The 20,449-nt window shown below is 40.8% G+C and overlaps 1 protein-coding gene across 4 annotated transcripts in view; it reads right to left on the bottom strand.

Moving 5' to 3' along the window:
• The window catches only part of BOC (BOC cell adhesion associated, oncogene regulated), a 71,926-nt gene extending 51,765 nt beyond the window's left edge, over positions 1-20,161 (bottom strand). For 2 of the 4 annotated variants that reach the window (XM_033146566.1, XM_033146563.1), the window contains exon 1: positions 11,232-11,495. The gene's annotated coding sequence lies outside the window, so the exon portion shown is untranslated. Of the gene's footprint in view, positions 1-11,231; positions 11,496-11,617; positions 11,730-18,873; positions 19,013-20,102 lie in introns of those variants that run through there. The other 2 variants (XM_033146564.1, XM_033146565.1) reach the window with 2 other exon arrangements.
• Between the last annotated feature and the right edge of the window lie 288 nt (positions 20,162-20,449).

Consider the following 20,449-nt stretch of genomic DNA (forward strand, 5'->3'; position numbering starts at 1 on the left):
AAAATACAGAGCATTGTTTTTGTGATTAACTCCCATTACCTGGAAATCCTGCTGATGCAGGTGCTATAACAGTACTTAGGAGAAGCTCATGTGGCACTATGCTTGTCAAATTTGTCTTAAGCCAATGACCCAACTCAGGAGGTGGGGCTCAAAGCAAAAGCCTATCACCCAACTGCTACCACCTACAATCAAACCACTCACAGAAGCCAAGGTTTGTTTTTGGCTTACTGTTCATAGTGCGGAGAGACACAAACAAGGAGTCTGGGTTTGGACAACACAGCAAGCCAGACCATGCAGCAGGATCAGGGTAGGAAATTTCAGAAGGCCCCCAATTTCAGAAGCATGCACCAGCATACCTTTTGTTCACATTAAACCTTGGTTTATTGTAACTATGTCTTAATGTGATGTGCACACGCAGGCTAATGTGAAAGACTAATAAGAAATAGGCTGGCTTTGGGTAGATCTACTAGGCCTAGAATCCAGATATGAGGCTGTCTTCCTATAGACTTTTTTCTGAGAAAATGGATGTCCTCACCACCATCTCTTTCACCACATTTACCGTATTTTCCACTCATCTGGAGAAAATTTATCAAGCCCTTGTGATGACTCAAAGTATACAAATTGCAAGCCATAATCCAATGCCAGCTGCTGTGATTATTCAGTTGCTGCAAGCAACATTTCTGTGTTAATCATCTTTCTTCCTCTTTCCTCTCACCTCACCCCCGCAGTCCCCTTTTTTTCAATTAAAACAGCTACTTGGCAGTGAAAAAGCAAGGCTCTTGTCAATCCCGTTCATGTCACGGTATGAAAATACCTGTCTAAACAGCAATAGTCAGCTCAAACTTCCTACATTCTGTGAAGCAAGGCATAACATTTTCCTCATTGTACAAATGAGGAGGGTTATAGGTATTGCAGTGAAAAGGAACTGATTTAAAGGGTGATCATAATAACATGATGCCTGTAGTAAAGAAGGGAACATAGAACAGATATTCCATCTCTAACTGAAGAACTCTGACTTTTTAAAGATGGTGACAATCATAACTGTTTCTCTGAAAAAGAAATGCACATTTCTCTTCAGTCGAGGGATGCCACTTGCTGTCAGTATCCTTGATGATGGCTGCTAGTTGCTAAGTACTAAAGGTTTTGGCCTATCAAAATAAGTATGGCAATCTTAACTAATGTAGTACAACAGTTAAGTCAGGGTTTATTATAGGGCCCTTAGGAGGGCAGTAAGATGTCTGCTGCTCTGTCAAATGGTCCTTGTATTATGGGTGGCGAAACAGTTAACTCCAGGATAACGTCAAAACTTTCTTTTTCCAAGTAAAACACATTTTTGGCACTGTGCCCAATCTGGGGAGGGTCATCTCTCTCTCCTCCTTTTCCTTCACCCGCCTTCTCTCCTCGAGGTTCAGAACAAATGAATCTCATTGCCCAACACACTCCACAACTAGTTTCATCTTGGTCCAAGCTCATTGTGTGTTTCAACTTCTGCCAAGAAGATTTAAAGGGAGGGAGGGGAGAAGACGCTTGTATGTGGAGAGAAGGGGGGGGGGACAGAGGAAGGAGAAGAGGTTACTGTATGCTGAATATCCTATAGAAAGAAGTTGGAAATAACAGAGAGGAGAGATTTTGCTCAGAAGATCTCAGATTGTCTTGAAGCCAGGATCAAACAGGCCACAAGAGACCAGCCGTTACCCATATGATCCTTCCTTCCCTTACAGCTAGAACTTAGCAGCTTACAATTCTCACTCCACCACCATCCCGCCTCTGTTCTGCTTCTGCTTATTTGCATCCTACTTCTAGCCACTGTCATCCAAGAACAGAGCAGAACTGGCACACATCCTGCCCCACACCCAAGAGCCAGGAACACAGACAACTGTCTCAGAGGATCATTCCTGTGGCTGAAAACAAGAGGGTTGAGTTTCCCACAAGCCCAGGATGAATCAGGAGTCATCAGAAGAAGCCAACTCTCCGGGTACTCTTCCTCCCCTCTCCAAGCAGCAGAATTAGAGGCACTTCACAGGCAAAACATGCTGCTCACAGGCAGAACTGTCTCTTGGCTGTCTCTTAGTGCAGACCCAGGTCATTGAGCCTGAGCTTCCACAGCCGCTGGCTGCCATGAACCACCACTGGCAGGACTGGCAGCAACAGCAGCTTAAGATAGTATTCTATACTCTTGTTGATAATGCTGTTTCAAATGTGCATTTTACATTTGGCTTCCTTGAGTAATGTTTTATCTTGAAATGTTAAGATAATTTGTTCTTGGTGCATTAAATGCGCATCCTGTGCTTGACCTTCTTTGTAATGTTTTGTTTTGAAATCTTTTAAGATAAAAGTTTAGTTTCCTGTTAATTATGTTTCTCTGAATGCATTCTTTATATCTGACTTTCTTCTGCCAAGTTTTATTCTGGATTGTTTCATTTGATGCTTTAATGTAGGTTGTAATCCGCTTTGAGTTTTTTTCTTTAAAATATAAAGCGGTATAATAATGAAATAAATAATAAGAAGAAGAACAAGAAGAAAAACTAAATTGAGGCAAGCCATCTACAGCCTCCATTTGTCATGTACTTTTCTTATCAATCTCAGTCAAGGCTGTCTGGGTCTTTGAGAATTAGTGACGTGTGGTTGTGCATTCTCGTTCCTTGAATATTCTGTACATTAGTCTTCAACTGGTTGGCGTTAAGGTAAGTTGTAACAGCAGTACCACAACCTACTTTGGATGAATCAGTGAGTGCAATAAAGCAAGCAGCACATATGTAAACTGTCGATAGACTAAAAGGAAGAGTAACAAACAAGATAAAATATTGAAAGTGAACTTCATGTTACAGATTGGTGTTAGAGATGTATCCCAGGGCTAGAAAGAGTGAAAACAATCACACTAACTGCAGCCTAAGGTACCACCTAGGACCTTTTACTATATTAATAGGATGAGTGATCCATGTTCTCCATGTTGAAATTGAGAGCATTTGAACATTAAAAAATAATTCCTATAGATTTTAAATGAGTAAAATGCTGCATGGTTATCACCTTGTTTCTCTAATGTCAATCCTAGAGAAACAGAACAGTGAAACAGCAATTGTTTGTGATCCAGACAGCTGTTATGCACATCACACCAGAAAAAAGGAAGTATCCAAGGAGGAGTCACTGTAAGGGGAAACACTTTGAGAGCAGCAAAGATCCCACCCAAAAGGACTGGGGAAGAAGGTCAATGGGGTCTTCTCACCATCAGTTCTGCAGAGGAGGTATCTAACTCAAAGATGAAGGGTGAAACTATTCCTTTGATCGCTACAGTTCTTGCACTGGGGATTTGGTCAAGAAATACTATCCTCCTTGAAAGATGGTTTTCATTTTTGATGTTTGCCCAAACTCCACCTTCTCTTTCCTCAAGCCTTTCCTCAAGTTTTTTTAACCTCCCTTTTTTTGCCAAGAATTATTTACATGGATACCTCAGTTACCTTTTCTACCCTTCTAAACTTTCGCAGCCTAAACTTGAAGTGCTTTTCACAGCCTTTAGTACCCCAAATCATAAAGCAGGGTTGACCAGCTAAGTTTTTTTAAAAAAATGTAACATCATTATTTGTTTTTCATTTGTAACACGCTACTGTATCTAAGCCTGCTTGCAAGAGCTCCAGAACTTGGCAAGAAATAGCACTGACTTTATTATGGAATCTGACTACCCATTAAGGGGGTTGTTTATGCACCAAACTATATATTTTTGTGCTCCACCACGATTGCCATTCATGATGAATGGGAAAAGAGAAATTCACAACATGACACCCTCAAGTCAAACAATGAGTCTGACTTCACAATACAGTTGAGCTATATGGACAATTTGCCACAGGTCTACTGGTCTGTGGTGCAAGTTAACATATAGACCAGTTCAAAGTGTTTTATTGTGGAGAGAGTTGGTTAGATCTATGCATTATTCATTTTGGGGTAGACACAAAGACTGCATAAATGTACAATAATTATTAATAACCCAGAGGCTTCCAAGTTTATGGCAAATTGGAAGGAATCTTTGTTGCATAATTCTGCCAGAATATTCCCACTATGATCACTCTGTAAATGAATGGCCTACATTTATTTCATCTACAGTTAGGTCCTTCACACAATTTGCACCCCAAGTATGTTAAAAAACATTTTCTTTGGCAACTGTGCTAAAAATTGACTAATGGATTTGATGTCATTGCTCTTTCCTGCTCCCAACCCTCAAATGTTGGCATTCAAAAGCTTCTCTAAAGATAAGGCCAACTTTGCTTTTCGGAGTGGGGAATTTGAAGGAATTGTTTAACAGAGAGAAGATGTAGGAGTCAGTCATCCGGGATAGGAGGAAGGGGGTGACTGAAGATTACAATGGTCTCTCTGTGCAGCTATTGGCTAAAAGTCTAAGTCAGTTGCCTACCTGCTCAAGATCGTCAGCTGACCATCCTCAGGGCCAATTCAGCTATGCATAATCCTCTAATGCTTTAGTACAATCTCCGCACACCATAATGTACCACATCTGAAAGAAGACATGAAAGCAAGTCTTCTTTTTGAAGTGATACATTTTGACTTGTTTCAAACAAGTGGTTTCCTATATGAAAACTGAAGAGGTACACTCCTCTGAGAAGACTATACAAACTCAGGCATTAATGGTTTGAATCTCCATTTGTCAAAGTACACGACAGAACTGACATGCTGCCAACCCACAGAGCACAAAGGCACCTTCCCAGAACACCTACATTGGCACCATCTCTCTTCCAATCGATGCTAATGAATCTAAGGCTCACACACTATTCATTCCCTCTCCTCCTCTCCACATGGGAATTACTTTTAAACAAACCAGAGCTCCCCATAATATTCACACTTGTGAAACTCTAGTTAGTTCAAACAAGCCAGGATTAAACTGTTGTTTAGGATCCTGGCTAGTTCATTAACCATAGTTCAAAATAACCAGAGATCCCAAAGTTCAGACATTAACAAGGAATTCTGGTAAGTTTTGAAGAAGCAGGTACTTCCAATCTCCCCCTCAAAATTGCATCAGAGGAGAAGAGGGGATCATGTGAGCCCGATCATCATGCATGTAGCATGACCATACATAACACAGGGGTAGCCTGCTACAACTGTTAGACTACAACTCCCATCAGCTGCAGCCCACATGGCCAGTGGTCAGAAGGGATGATAGTTGTAGTTTAAAAGTATATGGTAGCATGCTGTTGCACTCATGCCCTGCTTGTTGGCTTCCCAGAGGCATCTGGTTGGTCAATGCGAGAACAAAATGCTGGATTATATTTGCTTTCGGTCTGGCCAATGGTTAGGGATAATGGGAATTGTAGTCCAGCAACATCTGCAGAATCACAGACACTTCATCCCTGCACTAAAGACACAGCTCTCTTCTCTCTCTCACACACACAAACACACACACTGCACAGTAACCATAGTACATTCCAACGTCACTGGGGAATATATGCAAATAATCTAACCATATCTATCTTCTCCATCTGACTGGCAACGCAGAAGGGGACTAAAAATGGGTTCTCAACATTAATTTACAAGCAGACTTATGTTAATTTTAACCAAGATTGGGAATAACTGCATTACAGCAGGAAGGTCTGCATGGTTTTGTGGCCTACTCTTGAATGCTTAACCATGGTTTCACTGTTATTATGGAAATGGACCTCTGCAATGTGATGCTGTGAAAGAAAATAAACTCCTAATACTATTGTAAGCTGTAGTATTTAAAATGTTAACTCTATACACCTTAAAACATGACTCAGTAAAATCTGCAGAAACAAACTCTCCTGCCAGAGTCTTTGCAGAAAGATGCAAGGCAACATGAAGATCTGTTCCTTTCACAAATACAAAATTATTAAGCAAGACGAAGGTTTATTTGCCTCACGAAATTTCCCCAATTTGCTGAATCATCACTTGTAATAACACATTATCACAGTATATGGTCATATGAAGGCTATCAACTTTGGAGATTTTGGTGTTTGTAGATGGAAGCTCAATGGGTTAAAAGTTATCATTAAAGTTCTGTACCAATCTGCAGCAAAACTGGTTTTCAACATTAAGAAATCAAACAATGAGTAAAATCTATCAAAATATACACAGGCACCATCATCAGTTTTTCAACTGGAAAAGTTCAGACTAAAGCTCTTTGAAATAAAGTCTTCCTGAGAGTTAGCAAGGAAACTGAAAGATGAAATGTCTTAAGCAGGAAGTTGCAACTTAGGTGCCACGACTAAGAAGTTCATGGTGGGGAACCTGTAGCCCTCCAGATGTTGCTGGACTTCAACTCCCATCAGCCTCAGTTAGCATGGCCAATGGTCAGAGAAGATGTGAGTTGTAGGCCAGCAACATCTGTTGGACCACAAGCTCCCCACCCATACACCATTCTGTTGTCAGAGGGTAATGTGACCAAAGCCAACACCCATACCAAGATCACAGCTAGAACACATTTAGCAATGTCTGTAACAGTGACCTCATTCAGACCTAACATTAAACATGTATTTGTAGTTATACTATGAATGTACTGAATACTGGATTTCTGTATGATCCCTTGAAAGTCAACACAGGAAATGCAAGACAAGCTAGAAGACACCCAAATTCCCTGGTTAGCACAACATCAATTACATGCCCTCTTAAACAACCCAGCAGTAAAATCAGCAGCAACTAGACCCCTGACAGCCTTCGAAAACCTCATCCTAACGACAAAAGGACATGGCAGAGGGATGGTATCCGCAATATACAAATTACTACTTAAAAATCCCACGAACCCCCTAAACGCAATCAAAAAACAATGGGAGGAGGACATAGGATATGAAATCAACCCCACCCAATGGACTAGAATGTGGTCTAAACCCCCCTTTAAATCCATATCAATGAAAAGAACTTGCCCTGAAACTAACCCACAGGTGGTACCTAACGCCAAGAAAATTAGCGCTAATATGCCCAGGAACCTCACATAACTGCTGGAGAGGGTGCACCTCCACAGGCACTTACCTCCACATGTGGTGGGAGTGCCCCAAAATCCAACTATTCTAGACAACAATCATACAAGAAATAGGTAAGATAACCAAGCAAGTGCTAGAAATCACCACAGAATTGGTCCTACTAAACATCTTCCAAGACAACAATGCCCACTTACACCACAAAGAACTCATAACCCACTTACTCTCGGCAGCCAGAAACATCATAACCAGACACTGGAGAGACTTGTCAGGTGTAAGCATGGACCAATGGTACCAAGTAATATGGGAAACAGCCCTACTAGAAAAACTAACCAGTAAGCTGAAACTGACACGGGGACAAACGGAAGAAGACAATTTCACCCCAGTATGGTTCCCCTTCATCACACACACAGCCCAAAAAGACAATGACAAAAATCTACCAACAGCATACAAATCAATATAGCTGGCCTGATCAAAAACACTCACCCACCCCACTCACACAGGAAACCAAAGACCACCACAGCCAACCACAAATGAACAACCACACCCTACGCTAACCCAGACCTCTCTCACCACCAAAGGAACACAAGCGATCAACAAAGAAGCTGCACAAAGGACGCTGACACCAAACCCTACATATATTAAGTAAAATAGAAACATCCCCACCCCACCCCACCCAACTCTCCATTCTGCCCACCTTTCTCCCCCCTTTCTCTTCCTAATGTCTCAACAAATGAAACTGATGTGTAAAAACGTTACATGGAAAAATACAAGAGAGACATTGCATATACCTTTGTAAAACAAGAAAACCCTTAATAAAATATTTTTAAAAAGAAAGTGTAGCTAAATTAAGGAGTCTCAGAGCTTTTCATCAGAAGCAGCCAACACCTGTTGCTAAGATAGGATTATTATGCATTGACCTTTTAATATGCTTAATTGTTTTTGTCTAGAAAGTTCCATTTTGCAACTTTGCAAAGTTCAATTTACCACCATGCAAAAGACTGATAAAGCAATCCTCCAAGATCAGTTTAGCCTGTAAAATGAATATCAAGGAAGGCTATTCAGTATGAAGAAGCAATCTTAAAAAAGTTCACAAGCTGAACTCACCAACACCATCACTAACAGGGAGACTTCCAGATTCATACCATACCTTCCAGATTCATACCAACTTATTATGACTCCTACTGAAGTCAATGGCACAAGTCTCTCATCACCTTTGGGAGCCAAAAACATGCCAAGATAAAGAGCTTCCCCAAGTGTACCCCCCCTCTACCAACCAATGTTCTGCCTATCCATATAGCTGTTATAGGCATGGCCTTAAGCTACTCACCACAAACAAGCCCTTAAGCTATAAAGGTAGAGAGTGTTTTAAAATATATATGGGTTGTGCTTGTTTCCTTTGCCAGCCTATATAAAGAAAGTGTTTTGGTTACTCCTCCTTTCTAGGAATTAAAGATGGGTGTAAATCAATCAGAAAACTGACTCACTCTTTTGCTGTAGCTAAATTTTCAGCATCTCAATACTACTAACCTTTCTTTATCAACTGAAGTGACTGGTTTAACAACTTCTCTTTCACATGATTGTGGCTGCAGTTATTTATTATTGCAAGTTGTGATGAATGCAATAATGATTTGCATTCATGAGTTAGATATATGTTATCATCACAGGTTTGTGGGTAGAAAAGAATCATAGAAGTCAGCTTGAGCAAGGAATAGACTTTCCAGATCATGTGCTTTGTACGCAGGAATGTATACCACTCCTACCTCAAACTCCCAACTGTCTATGCCTTCCCTATACAATCTCTGGAAGAAAGAGCTAGGGTCTGTTTCAAACTGCCACATTCTCACATTGTGGACCTTCATTAGTCACTGCAGTGGAACCGCTGGACTGGAAACAAACTACAAACTGAAGACTTAAATGCAAATAGTAAAAGCTGGAACCTGCACTCTGCAGCTAGTGGGGAATTAGTGGGAGCAGAATCTACATTTCTAAGTGGCAAATTTTAAAGAAGACATTACGGAAAGGGTCTGGGAAGGTTTATTATTAACAGGAAGCAACATATTTTGTGTGTGTGTGAGAGAGGGGATTAGGATGAAAAGGAAGAATACACACACACACACACCCTTCACTGGTTAAAAGTAGTTAGGGTGGTGTTCTTTATGGGTCAACTCTACCTTAAAAAGGGTTGTGCCTCTGAGATTTATTCAGCAAGTATGTACCAGTTCAACAACAGATGCAGGACCAATAAAAACTCTCTCTATTTTATGACTCTCATTCTTTCAGACTAAGCCAGTGATGTTCCAAAAATCAGTTATCAACAAAAACAGACATACACATTAAAAAACAAATAGCTGGGGAAACATTTGATTATTAAAACAATGGCCAAATTTTGCACAATGAACCCCAACAGAACATGTGGTACATTGATATAGGACAATTCAGTTCCATTACACAAACCACAGAGAGGTAAATCCACACCTAAATAGACACAAATCTCCTGGATAGCTGTCATAATATCTGAATCCTTGTTAGAAACAGCCACATGCAGTTTAAACTTTACTCTTTAGCTACAAGCAAGGACATTGTGCCTGGACATAACCATCTTCTACAGGTTTCATTAAGAAAGTGGTTGGGAACCTGAAAAGCTAAACAGAGGGTGGTGAACAGCTCTTGGCTTCCAGCTATGCATCTTTCACATAAATATTATCTTATTTTTTCCTTTGCTTAAACAAACTATAATAGATATGTTTAATTTCCAAAAAATCATAGGGAGTTTTACGTACATATAGGATGAGCTGCAGGTTTGTAGTCTTAAAAGTAATAGGGATGGGATCATAAAAAACATAAGAAAGTTTTTCAAAATTAGATTTGTCATACCATAATTCACAGAAAAATCCCATTTTACCTAGAACTTTTACAAGTTTAACATAAGCACAATATCAATACAGCTTTGCTATATACAATTACAATATATGGACATACAATTTTTTAAAAAACTAAAATGTTAGTAAGAGTTTTCAGTTAACTGAAGTATTTCAGAAATGAGGGCTCTTGGAAGTATTTCTCAAGAACACCAAGGTTACAACCCAGCCAACATTAAGCACCTTTTTGACCTACTGAAACCAACTGGAGAATTAAGCAGGTGCAGAACTCTCTTCCAATGAAATCTCTAAATCTTAAAAGGGCTTAACGGCAGCTGGATTATGCCAAAGGTGTTTACATAAATTTTGCTACTTGAGGATTCTCCCCACTTTATTAGCAAGTGTTAAATATCCTCTTGAAAAGCTGAACTGGGATGTTCCTGCAAATAACTTTTACCTCTCAATCACAAGTCTCTGACAAAATCTTACAACCAAAACAAGGCATCTAAGATATAAAATCCTCTAAAATACTTTTCTACTTACTACCGCCAATTTCTTTTTCATTTAAAGATGGAAACAAAAAGTTTACAAAAATAAGCAGTTGAACAGGCAGATGCAGACAACCAACTTGTTTACTCTGAGCAAACTCATTCATGCATTCTCTGTGTTGCAGCAGCCTGCATTGTCACAAGCAAAAGATGCTGCAGCATTTACATGCTCCCCCCCCAAATCTTTTCAAGTTTCTAAAAACTTTTAAATAAAACTACCCTACTGATGCAGGCTTGCTACAAGGCATTTCCTAGGTTGCCTTACAAGCCCGAACTAAGATGATAAAGAAAGTTTATTTCTCTCTTTTTTTAAAAACAACAACATTGCAATCTCTGGGGGACTTTTGGCAAAGAGCTGGAGCTGAATTGTACAGAGCAATTGCCAGGTCCTCCATTACTGCCAGGATGATGGCGAAAAAGTGAAACAGCCAGGCTGCAAATCTCACCTGCCCAGTGAAAAACAAACCTGCACAAACCAGAGGAAGTTAAAAGAACCATGGGGAAATCATGACTTCTTATAAACTATCAAACTCATCCTACATCTCCCCCCCCCTCCAAAAAAAGGCAGCCAACCAAACATCCCGGTTCTGTCTTCCCAAATTCCCAGCAGCACAGATTACTCTTACACGGGGAAGCCTATGACTTTGTTTTGCTCCTCGGTTTTGTTTGGTTTTGTTTAAAAATCAAACTTTGCGGTTGTTTTGTTGCTGCTGCTGCTGCTTCCCTCACCCAAGATCTCTGATGATGCCGAAGGGAGAGCGGTTACCGAAAAAGAAAAGGGGAAAGGGAAAGAAGGGAGTTTTTAAAGAGAAGGAAAGAAAGAGCAACAAAGAACCCCAAACCCCAAGACTGGGGAGGTCCCAACCCGGGCAGTTCAACTAGGCACTCACCAAAATAAAGCTGATGTTGAGAATCTGGATGGAGGAGGTTTAAGGGAGAAAGGGAGGTTGTTGTACTTGGGAGCTGGCTGCTTTTAGGAAGAGTCCGCAGCTTCCCTACAAAGCTGAGCGGAAGAGGAAGAAGAAACTGCAGAGAGCCGAGAAAGCCACTGGGATCGAGGCAGCCAGAGCCTCCATATGGAAGAAGGTTTTTTGGATGACTGAACTCTCAAACAATTCCCTTCTTTTTGCTAACCCGGCTCCGAAGCCTCCCATTCCTGCCCCCGCCTCCCCTTGCGGAGGAGGAGGGGAAAGGGGAGGAGCCGCAGAAGGGGAAAGGGGGAACTGGAACTGCCAGGGGGGAAAGAAAAAGAAAAGTAGCCAAGCAATCACTGCACCTTCTCTCCCCCAGAAGTAGTCCGGAGCGGGATGAGAGCAGATCGCCCTCTTGCACCTGAGGTTTAAAGAAGGGAAGGTGATGTTTCAGCGGATCGCATAGGAAAACCGACACCCCCGCCAGTCACGGCCTCGCCAATCCGAGAGAAGCGGAAGCTGGGAAAGTTGGGCTGAAAAGTTTTGCAAAGAAAGGAGGAGGGTCTCTCCCTCCCTCCCTCCCTCCCCATACCACCCCTTTGCTTTCTGCAGTTGGTATGTGGCAGTCCTCCGTCAAAGCTCCCGATCGCTATTCATCAGTGCTGGGCTGGGAGGGGGTGTAACGAGGCGAGGGGGAGTCAGGAGCAGCGTCTTTAACTATAGCGGAGACTCATTTTTTAGAGCACACTACACTGATCACAGCAGGCTGTTTAGGCAGGGATGTGGAGAGGGCAGATCACTCGGAACAATCTGCCGCGCTGTTGGGGGGGGGGGGCGGCGGACCCACGAGGTTGCCTAGATTTGGCTCCTACTAAACAAGTTACTTCCCCTTGTCCTGGAAAGTTAGCACCACTAACAGAAGCCCCCCTATATTGCACATAAGTACGTTGTTGAACGTTGGGTTGGCGGGTGTGCATTGCGTATATGAGATTGTAGAACTAAATAATAATAATAATAATAATAATAATAATAATAATAATAATAATAATAATAATAATTTATTTATACCCTGCCCATTTGGCTGGGTTTCCCCAGCCACTCTGGACGGCTTTCAGCCGAATATTAAAAACATTAAAAACTTCCCTAAACAGGGCTGCCTTCAGTTGTCTTTTAAAAGTAAAATAGTTGCTTATTGCCTTGTCATCTGGGAGGGCGTTCCACAGGGCAGGTGCCACTACCGAGAAGGCCCTCTGCCTGGTTCCCTGTAACCTCACTTCTCGCAGTGAGGGAACTGCCGGAAGGCCCTCGGCACTGCACCTTAGTGTGGACAATGGGGGTGGAGATGCTCCTTCAGGTATACAGGACCAAGGCCGTTTAAAGGTCAGCACCAACACTATGAATTGTGCTTGGAAACGTACTGGGAGCCAATGAAGATCTTTCAGGACCAGTGTTATATGGTCTCGGCGGCCACTCCCAGTCACCAGTCTAGCTGCCACATTCTGAACTGAGGGCCATTGCGTCTTTCCCCAGGGCATCTTAAGTTATTTTTTTATAAATTTAAACAACGTAGTTATGGCATATTACAAGCTATGGACAAGGATAGGGAGGGTGCAGCAGCCAACAAGAGGGGACAGGTTGCACAGGGAGTTTGATAGTGTAGGCAGGTCCAAAGGACCTGTTCACTGAGTGAGCGGTCGACCAGTTTTGCTTGCACAAAGTTTATGCAAAGGTTAGATTATATTCAAACTCTCTAGCATTCCCTGATTTGCTTGCAGGGCCATAATGCAAGGGGGAGGCCAGCTAAGGTGAAAACATGATGGAGGGTTAGAAATAATAATAATATTTTTATTATTTATACCCCACACATCTGGCTAGGTTGTAAAGGGTTGATAGAAAGAATTTCTTCTTCTCCCATAAGAACTCAGGCCACTTCCACAGGACCCACTTATTATGCATTCATCCTGATTTGTTTGCACAAAGTTCACAGGGTGGTTAGACAATGCTGACTAATTCATTCTGATGTGTCTCTGGGAGGGTTATACAGCATTGTGTCAAGCAACTGTCATTCCACACTTTCCAGTGTGTTTCCCCATAATTTTTTTTCCTTGCAAAATATGTAATGGCAGGGGGAAGGATTGTTATACAAGAGCATGAAATGCTCTTTAATTGCCCAAGCTGCCCTTGGAGGTATGTGACTGAATCCCACTGGAAAACAGCAACTGTCCAGAAGCACTCTCAGGGTCACCCAGTGAAATTGGTGGTAGATTCAGAAGTGACAAAATAAAGTATTTCTTAATCAGATTTCTCCATCTGATATGGCAACTTATCCTGGACCTATGGAATTCAGGTCATGATGGCGATGGTCATTGGTTTAGAATGACTTTAAAAGGATATTAGGCAAATTCATGGAGGTTAGTCTATCAATGGCTATTAGGCATAAGAACCCATCTAGGCCAACAACCTGTTTTTATAGTCATCTACCAGAAAGCCCGCAAGCAGTACCTGGGTACAACACTTACAATTCCCAACAACTGGTATTCAGAAAGCATACTGCTCTGAACGGAAGCTGAACATAGCCACCCTGCCTTTATGCTTCATGAATTTGTCTTATCCTCTTTAAGCCATCCTAGTTGGTGGCTATCACCATCTCTTGTGGGAGCAAATTCCATCGTTTATCAATGCACTGTATGAGGAAGTATTTCCTTTTTCTATAATGAATCTTCCAACATTCAGCTTCATTTGATGTCCCCAAGTTCTAGAATTATGAGAGAGAGAGAGAGAACGTCTCTCTGTCCACTTTCTGCACACAGTGTATGATTGTATACACCACTATCCTGTCCCCCTTTACTCACCTTTTCTTTTAACTAAAAAGCTCCTAAAATTGTAACCTCTCCTCATGGGAGGTTGCTCCAATCCTTTGATCATTGGTTGCTCTTTTCTGAAACTTTTCCATCTCTACAATATCCTTTTTGAGATGGGACAACCAGAACAATATACAATATTCGAAGTGCAGTCATGCCACAGATTTGTGTAAAGGCATTATGATATTGCCACTTTTACTTTCAATCCCTTTCCTAATGAACCCTAGCATGGCATTTGTCTTCTTCATAGCTGCCACACACTGGTTCAGCATCTTCATTGAGCTAAGACTCCAAGGTTTCATCTGTCACCGTCAGTTCAGACCCATGTGCCTATGTGTGAAATTTGGAGTTTTTGCCCCAATGTGTATCACTTGACACTTTGATCTGATCCAATAGAGCTCTTCTTGCATTCTTACACACTTCTGTCTTCAGATCATGAGACCTGGCCACGAAAAAATTAAAAAATAAAATCTTGCAATTAGAAAGGGGCTGGGGGAACACCCCACCAAACTGCTCTAAGCTGTATGTCCATCCACCCATTTCTCCACTTCTAGTGAAGCCTCACAGGAGGTTGAAAACATGGCTAAATCTTAGGAGAGGGATTCCTTTGAGATTCTAGTAGGCTGATACTGATAGTGAAGTGCAAGACTAAAACTCATTTCATTATCCTGCTTAATTTATTCCAACTCACATAAAGGTTTTAAAACCCAGAATAAAATTACCAGACTTTTGTGAAACTGTTTCAGACCTCAATAGGTGACATCTGGTCAAGTATGTAACTCACTTGGTCTACGACCAAATTCTAAGTAGTCTCAGGACTTCCAAGTATAGCTTGGTCCATGCCCTGGCCATGAGTAGAGTCAATCACAAAACAAGGATAAGAGCTGTGTTATCCTACTAGTCGTGAAAAACCTCAATGAGATTTTAAAGTAAAACATGGAGTAAGTTGACTCCATTTTAGAACAAAATAACTTGCCCAATAATTGATATAAATATAAGTGGTTTTGAATGCAGAGATGGTGTATTTGTTTGAGCACAGTATCTCCTTGACCACATGATACCCATCGAGATCCTATTTGAAAGCAGAATTTGGATCACAGGGTTTGGGGAATCCATGTTCAAATAAATGTGGCTCACAGCTTATTTTAAGCGGGAGACAGGCTAGATCTTGGCCCAGTATACCTGAAGAAGCGTCTCCACCCCCATCATTCAGCCTGGACACTGAGGTCCAGCGCCGAGGGCCTTCTGGCAATTCCCTCACTGCAAGAAGTGAGGTTACAAGGAACCAGGCAGAGGGCCTTCTCAGTGGTGCCCACCCTGTGGAACGCCCTCCCATCAGATGTCAAGGAAATTAACAGCTACCTAACTTTTAGAAAACATCTGAACGCAGTTCTGTTTAGGGAAGTTTTTAATGACTTTTGTTTAAATGCATTTTTAATAATCTGTTGGGAGCTGCCCAGAGTGGCTGGGGAAACCCAGCCAGATGGGTGTGTGTGTGTATAAATAAATTATTATTATTATTATTATTATTATTATTATTATTATTATTATTATTATGCAGGACTTAGTCACACCTGTTTGCTCTGCCGCTTTCCCCCCAGGAAACCCAATCTTTAACGCTGTATCAGAACAAACTTCAATAGGGTTTCCCATGAATTGCCATTCGTTCCGATTTATTGCTAAAAAGCGGGTTTTACAGCAGAAAGTGGCGCAGGGCAAAGGGAAAACCGCTTGAACCTGTACTTGTTAGGCACAGGACAAGTGGAAGTTTGGATGAGCCCACACTCCTAACTGTTTAGGGTGAGGGAGTATAATCTGAACTTTCTTTAATGAACAAGTTTGTAGTCTATTTACCTTCCCACCCTTATTAACTTGAGTTCCATGTGCTGACTTTGAAAGTGATTCAGCTTGCAAAGCTGCTTCATGCCTTTGATTCTCTAGGATGGGAGACAGAGATGTTTTTCTACATAACACAACTAGAACATTGCAAAAAGAGGCACCAGTTGTGTGCACATTAACTTGCATTACCCAGGAATCAAAACTTTGAAAAAGATCCAGGGAAAACAAATAATAAGACCTGAAGCAGAATTTTTTTTCTGCTTTAATGTTTTCTATGGAAGGTGATAAAACAACATTTTTGTTCCCTTACTGGAGTGGAAGCTCTTTTTGATGGCGGTGGTGATTATTTTAAATAAGGTAGTTTAGGCAACACTTTTAAAAGATATATAAATATGAAACACCTCAGTACGCACAAAAAAAACAGACTGTATTGGTGGGAATAAAGATGAACCATGTTAGAGATTCCTCCTTCCCTGTACTGTTCACAAACACAGTAATGTGTGTACAGTATTCACATTCATAGAAAGTCTTTTTTATGTTGGTATTAGTTTCTATTTGCGTGAGTGGACTCAAAATTTTCCACCTTATTTGTGTTGAATTTCTCAAGTGGGACAATGCTGCACTAGATGAACAATCTAATCTGGCCTAAGGTACTTTCCTATGTTTTCTTCAGAGTTTCTGTTGTGTTTAAGTGATTTGCTTAGAATAGAAAAACCTCATTAAACTAACTAGTGGGGTTTCACATGTCACAATTCTTGAAAGCAGATTCACATAAACGTTTTGCACTGCCGGCTAGCTGTCTACAATCCTCTCATGGTAGGTAGCACATGGATCCCTGCTCTGTGAAACAATGTATGTTCAGAATTGTAAGCCCACAAGAGTTTGGCAGGCTTCTAAGATCAAGTCTGATAAATCTTAGTTGGTCTACAGCAGTGGTGGGGAACCAGTGGCCCTCCAGAGGTTATTGAACTATAACTCTCATCAACCTCAGCCAGTGTGGCTAATGGTCAGTGATGATGTGAGTTATAATACAGCAACAGCTGGACAGCCACAGGTTCCCCACACTGGTCTATACTGAACATCTATTGGGACATTGTTCACATCCACAACATACATTTAAAGCACATGACTTCCCCCCCAAAAAATCCTGGGAGTCATAGTTTACCCCTCACAGAGTTTACAGTTCCCAGCACCCTTAACAAACTATATTTCATAGGATTCTTTTGAGGGAAGCTGTGTGCTTCAAGTGTGCACTTAATGTGCTTCAAATCCATGGTGTGGGTGAAGTCTCTTGTACATAGATACCTTCCTTGAGATTATTGCAGAAAATCTCCTGCTTTTTTAAATAAATAAATAAATAAACACACCCAAGTGTGGAATGAGTTCTAGGTAATGCCAGAATTTGTAACCCTCTCACCCACCATTCAAAGTTATTTCATGTTAGAGTGCCATGCCAATGGCCTCCTAGAACTTCAATCAGTTTAATAGCCCAGGGCAGATATTCACACCTAGAATGTTGTCTCTACTAGTCACTGATTTTTCTTGCCTTTCTGGTACAGTATAGCTTCCCAGGGTTCAATCCTACTGTAGGAGTGGGGATTAACTAGGATTAACAACAAAAGTAAAGAGGTAAGCTACAAGTGAATCAGCCAGGGTGTCTGACAAGTATGTACAATCTTTGTGGTGGATTCTTGGAAATGTGCTCACTATTGTGTCTCCCCCCCCACACACCCTACCCCTCTTCTGTTGTAATGTGTTGTTTCTTTAAGTGTGTGAAGGGCAATGATTTTTCTGCATTCAAAACAAATTGTTAAGATACCAGAGAATGTCCAGTATCAGCAACTTCTGAGTTTTCATTGTTGACACTTGCCCTGTATAAGCTCCTTGGTGGATCTTATCCCCACAATAATTCCCAGCTTCTGTCTTGGAAGACTATTCCCACGCCTTCGCTAGATGCATGGTAGAAATAAATTCAATAGATGAAGCATCACCCACCATAACTTTGAAATGATGGGGAAAGCAACACCTGGCAAGCCTCTCTCTACCATTCAGCTATTCAAGGCACAGAAGAAGTCATTGGGTCATAGAATCTAACATATGGAAAGAGATTCAAAGGTCATCAAGTCCAACCCCACATTGATGCAAGAAATTTACTACTACAGCATCCTTGAGAGGTGTGTTATACTGTGGTGTTCTTTGTGGTATTTTGGAGGTAAACACTTCCATATGTCAGCAACAGGATGAGTTAACAACAGGATGAGTTCTCCATAAAAGTTTATGTTCTTAAATGCCATTCTGACCATCTAAGCTTTGTTATTTGGAGGTTTAAACTTGCATGTAAGCATTTTAACACTGACTTCTGAGCATGTGGTTTGCATCTGAAACTACAATAGTACTGACACGGCCTTGGAAGGCAAGAGTGTGTCTGAAGCATATTACATCATATGTAAAACAAGGTGGGACCAGGAAATCTCCACATCCTGTCCACATATAGATAAAAGCTTATTGTTTCTATCACCGCTAACTCTTATAATGTCTAACAACGGGAATGAAGCATAATTTCTGCTATACAGATGAGAAATGAAGTAGTTATATTTCAAAATGACCTTTCATCAAAACGAATCAGATCATCTCAGATTTTGAGCTTGGGGAATTTTGGTATGTTGGAAGGCTTGAACGTTTTCTTCTTTTGTGTTCCTCTAATTTTGTTTAGATTCGCATGCAGGATTACCATATTTTATAATCAGTATTTTCCCTGGCTTGTATATTCTGTGATTTTAATTTATACTTTGTCCATACACCTTTAAAAGGGTCGGTCGATTGAACCTTTAACAAAGGCTTCCTTTTTTTCCACAGTGTTAACATCTATTTAACATCAGTGACTGATTAACAAAAACAGAGTTTTAAGATTTTCAACTCACTGCTCAAAAATGGATGGCTTCTCTCTGCTTCCCCAGTTACTTCAAAACTCTGCATCCTCAGAGCTGCCGAAACTCCAGCTGTTTGATATTGTGCTGCTGAAGGTGGGGGGCACAGGAACACTCCAGATGAAAGATGGTGCTGAAAAGAAATCGAACAGTGGTGTTTCGATAAGATCCTCAGTGGGAAACGGCCTCCTTTAAATTTGCTCATTCAGGCTGTTGTACCAGTGAGAATTCTCATACATCCTGCTATGGTGAATTTATTCACCCTCCCAGGCCATCTAATTCTGAATGAGCAAATAAACAGGATAGTTGAAGTGGGGAGGGAACAAGAGACTGCACCCCAAATCAGAACCCCAAATCGAAATAGTCATAAACTATGACAAAGTCAGATTCTGATCTGAATTTTGTGATTTGTTTTTATCTCTAACAATGGAACTCAAATAATTACATGCTTCTAGCTAGCAGAAGTTCAGAGGTGGAAATGTACGGTATTGATTTACCACTTTAAAAAAAAGTTCTCTGTGGTTTTCTCAGCACTCTGGGTTGGTTTCTTTGCTTAAGGCCCAAATCGTGAATTTCATATTGTCTAAAATGTTTGATTTTTAAACTATTGAAAAACAAATATTGAGTTTGGGCAACCAATAACTCAAATGAAAATAAAATCTGGGTGAGAATCGAACAGAGAATGAAAACTGTAGGGTAATGTGTCTATAATGTCTACCAGTGAATACATTTTTAAGCCTTTTTAAAAAAATGTATTGTTGGTGTGTTGGGGGTCTCTAGAACATGTTGGTGGTGAGATGATTAAGGAGAACTTTTATTATTTCATTATGAAGACCAGCTAATCTGAGGGAGACAGCCTGCATTAGAAGTGTTCAGAAGTCACTGCCACTGCTATAAGAGAGGCAAGGATCACTTTCAGAATGAAGTGAATAAGAAGCCCTTAGCTTAAAGACTTTAGAAGCTGGTTTCACTTTGTTTACTTTTGTTATAAGGCTATTTGTTAGTTTGATAATCCATAGGAAATGGGATAGTTTCTCTCCGGAATTAAACAAACAAACAAACAAAACCTTGTTTGGTCAGTGAAGAGATTAGAAAAGAGTTTTAGAGAAGGGATTCAGGAATTAGACATCTTTTGACATAAAAGCAAGAGAAAATTAAACAAGAAATTAGAGAAGATAAAGACAGAGGGGGCTGTGTAAATGAAACTGTGGGAGTTTATTTACACATTGCGAAAGTGTCTTGTTGGGTTTTCAAATCCTCCGTTAGTGGATTGATCCTGACTGATCTGCCTTGGTGTAAAAAAATCAAACAACATGGTATTTTTATTGAAGAAAGCAGAACAGACTGACATAGGAACAACTAAAATAGTGTTTAAAACAGTACAAAAAAAGTTAAAGATAGATATTTCTTACACATGGTTTTTAAACCTAAGGCAGATACCTTTTCACCCAACTGGAAATGTTTTAATATGCCTGTAGGCAGCTGGAAGGTGCTGGGAGGTTGACACAACTGCAAGCATTAACAACTCAACCATCCTGAACACTCTCTAGTTTCAGGTTTGAAATCTTCT

The sequence above is a fragment of the Lacerta agilis genome, chromosome 4 (genome assembly GCF_009819535.1).
Source record: "Lacerta agilis isolate rLacAgi1 chromosome 4, rLacAgi1.pri, whole genome shotgun sequence".
Classification (NCBI taxonomy): Eukaryota; Metazoa; Chordata; class Lepidosauria; order Squamata; family Lacertidae; genus Lacerta; species Lacerta agilis.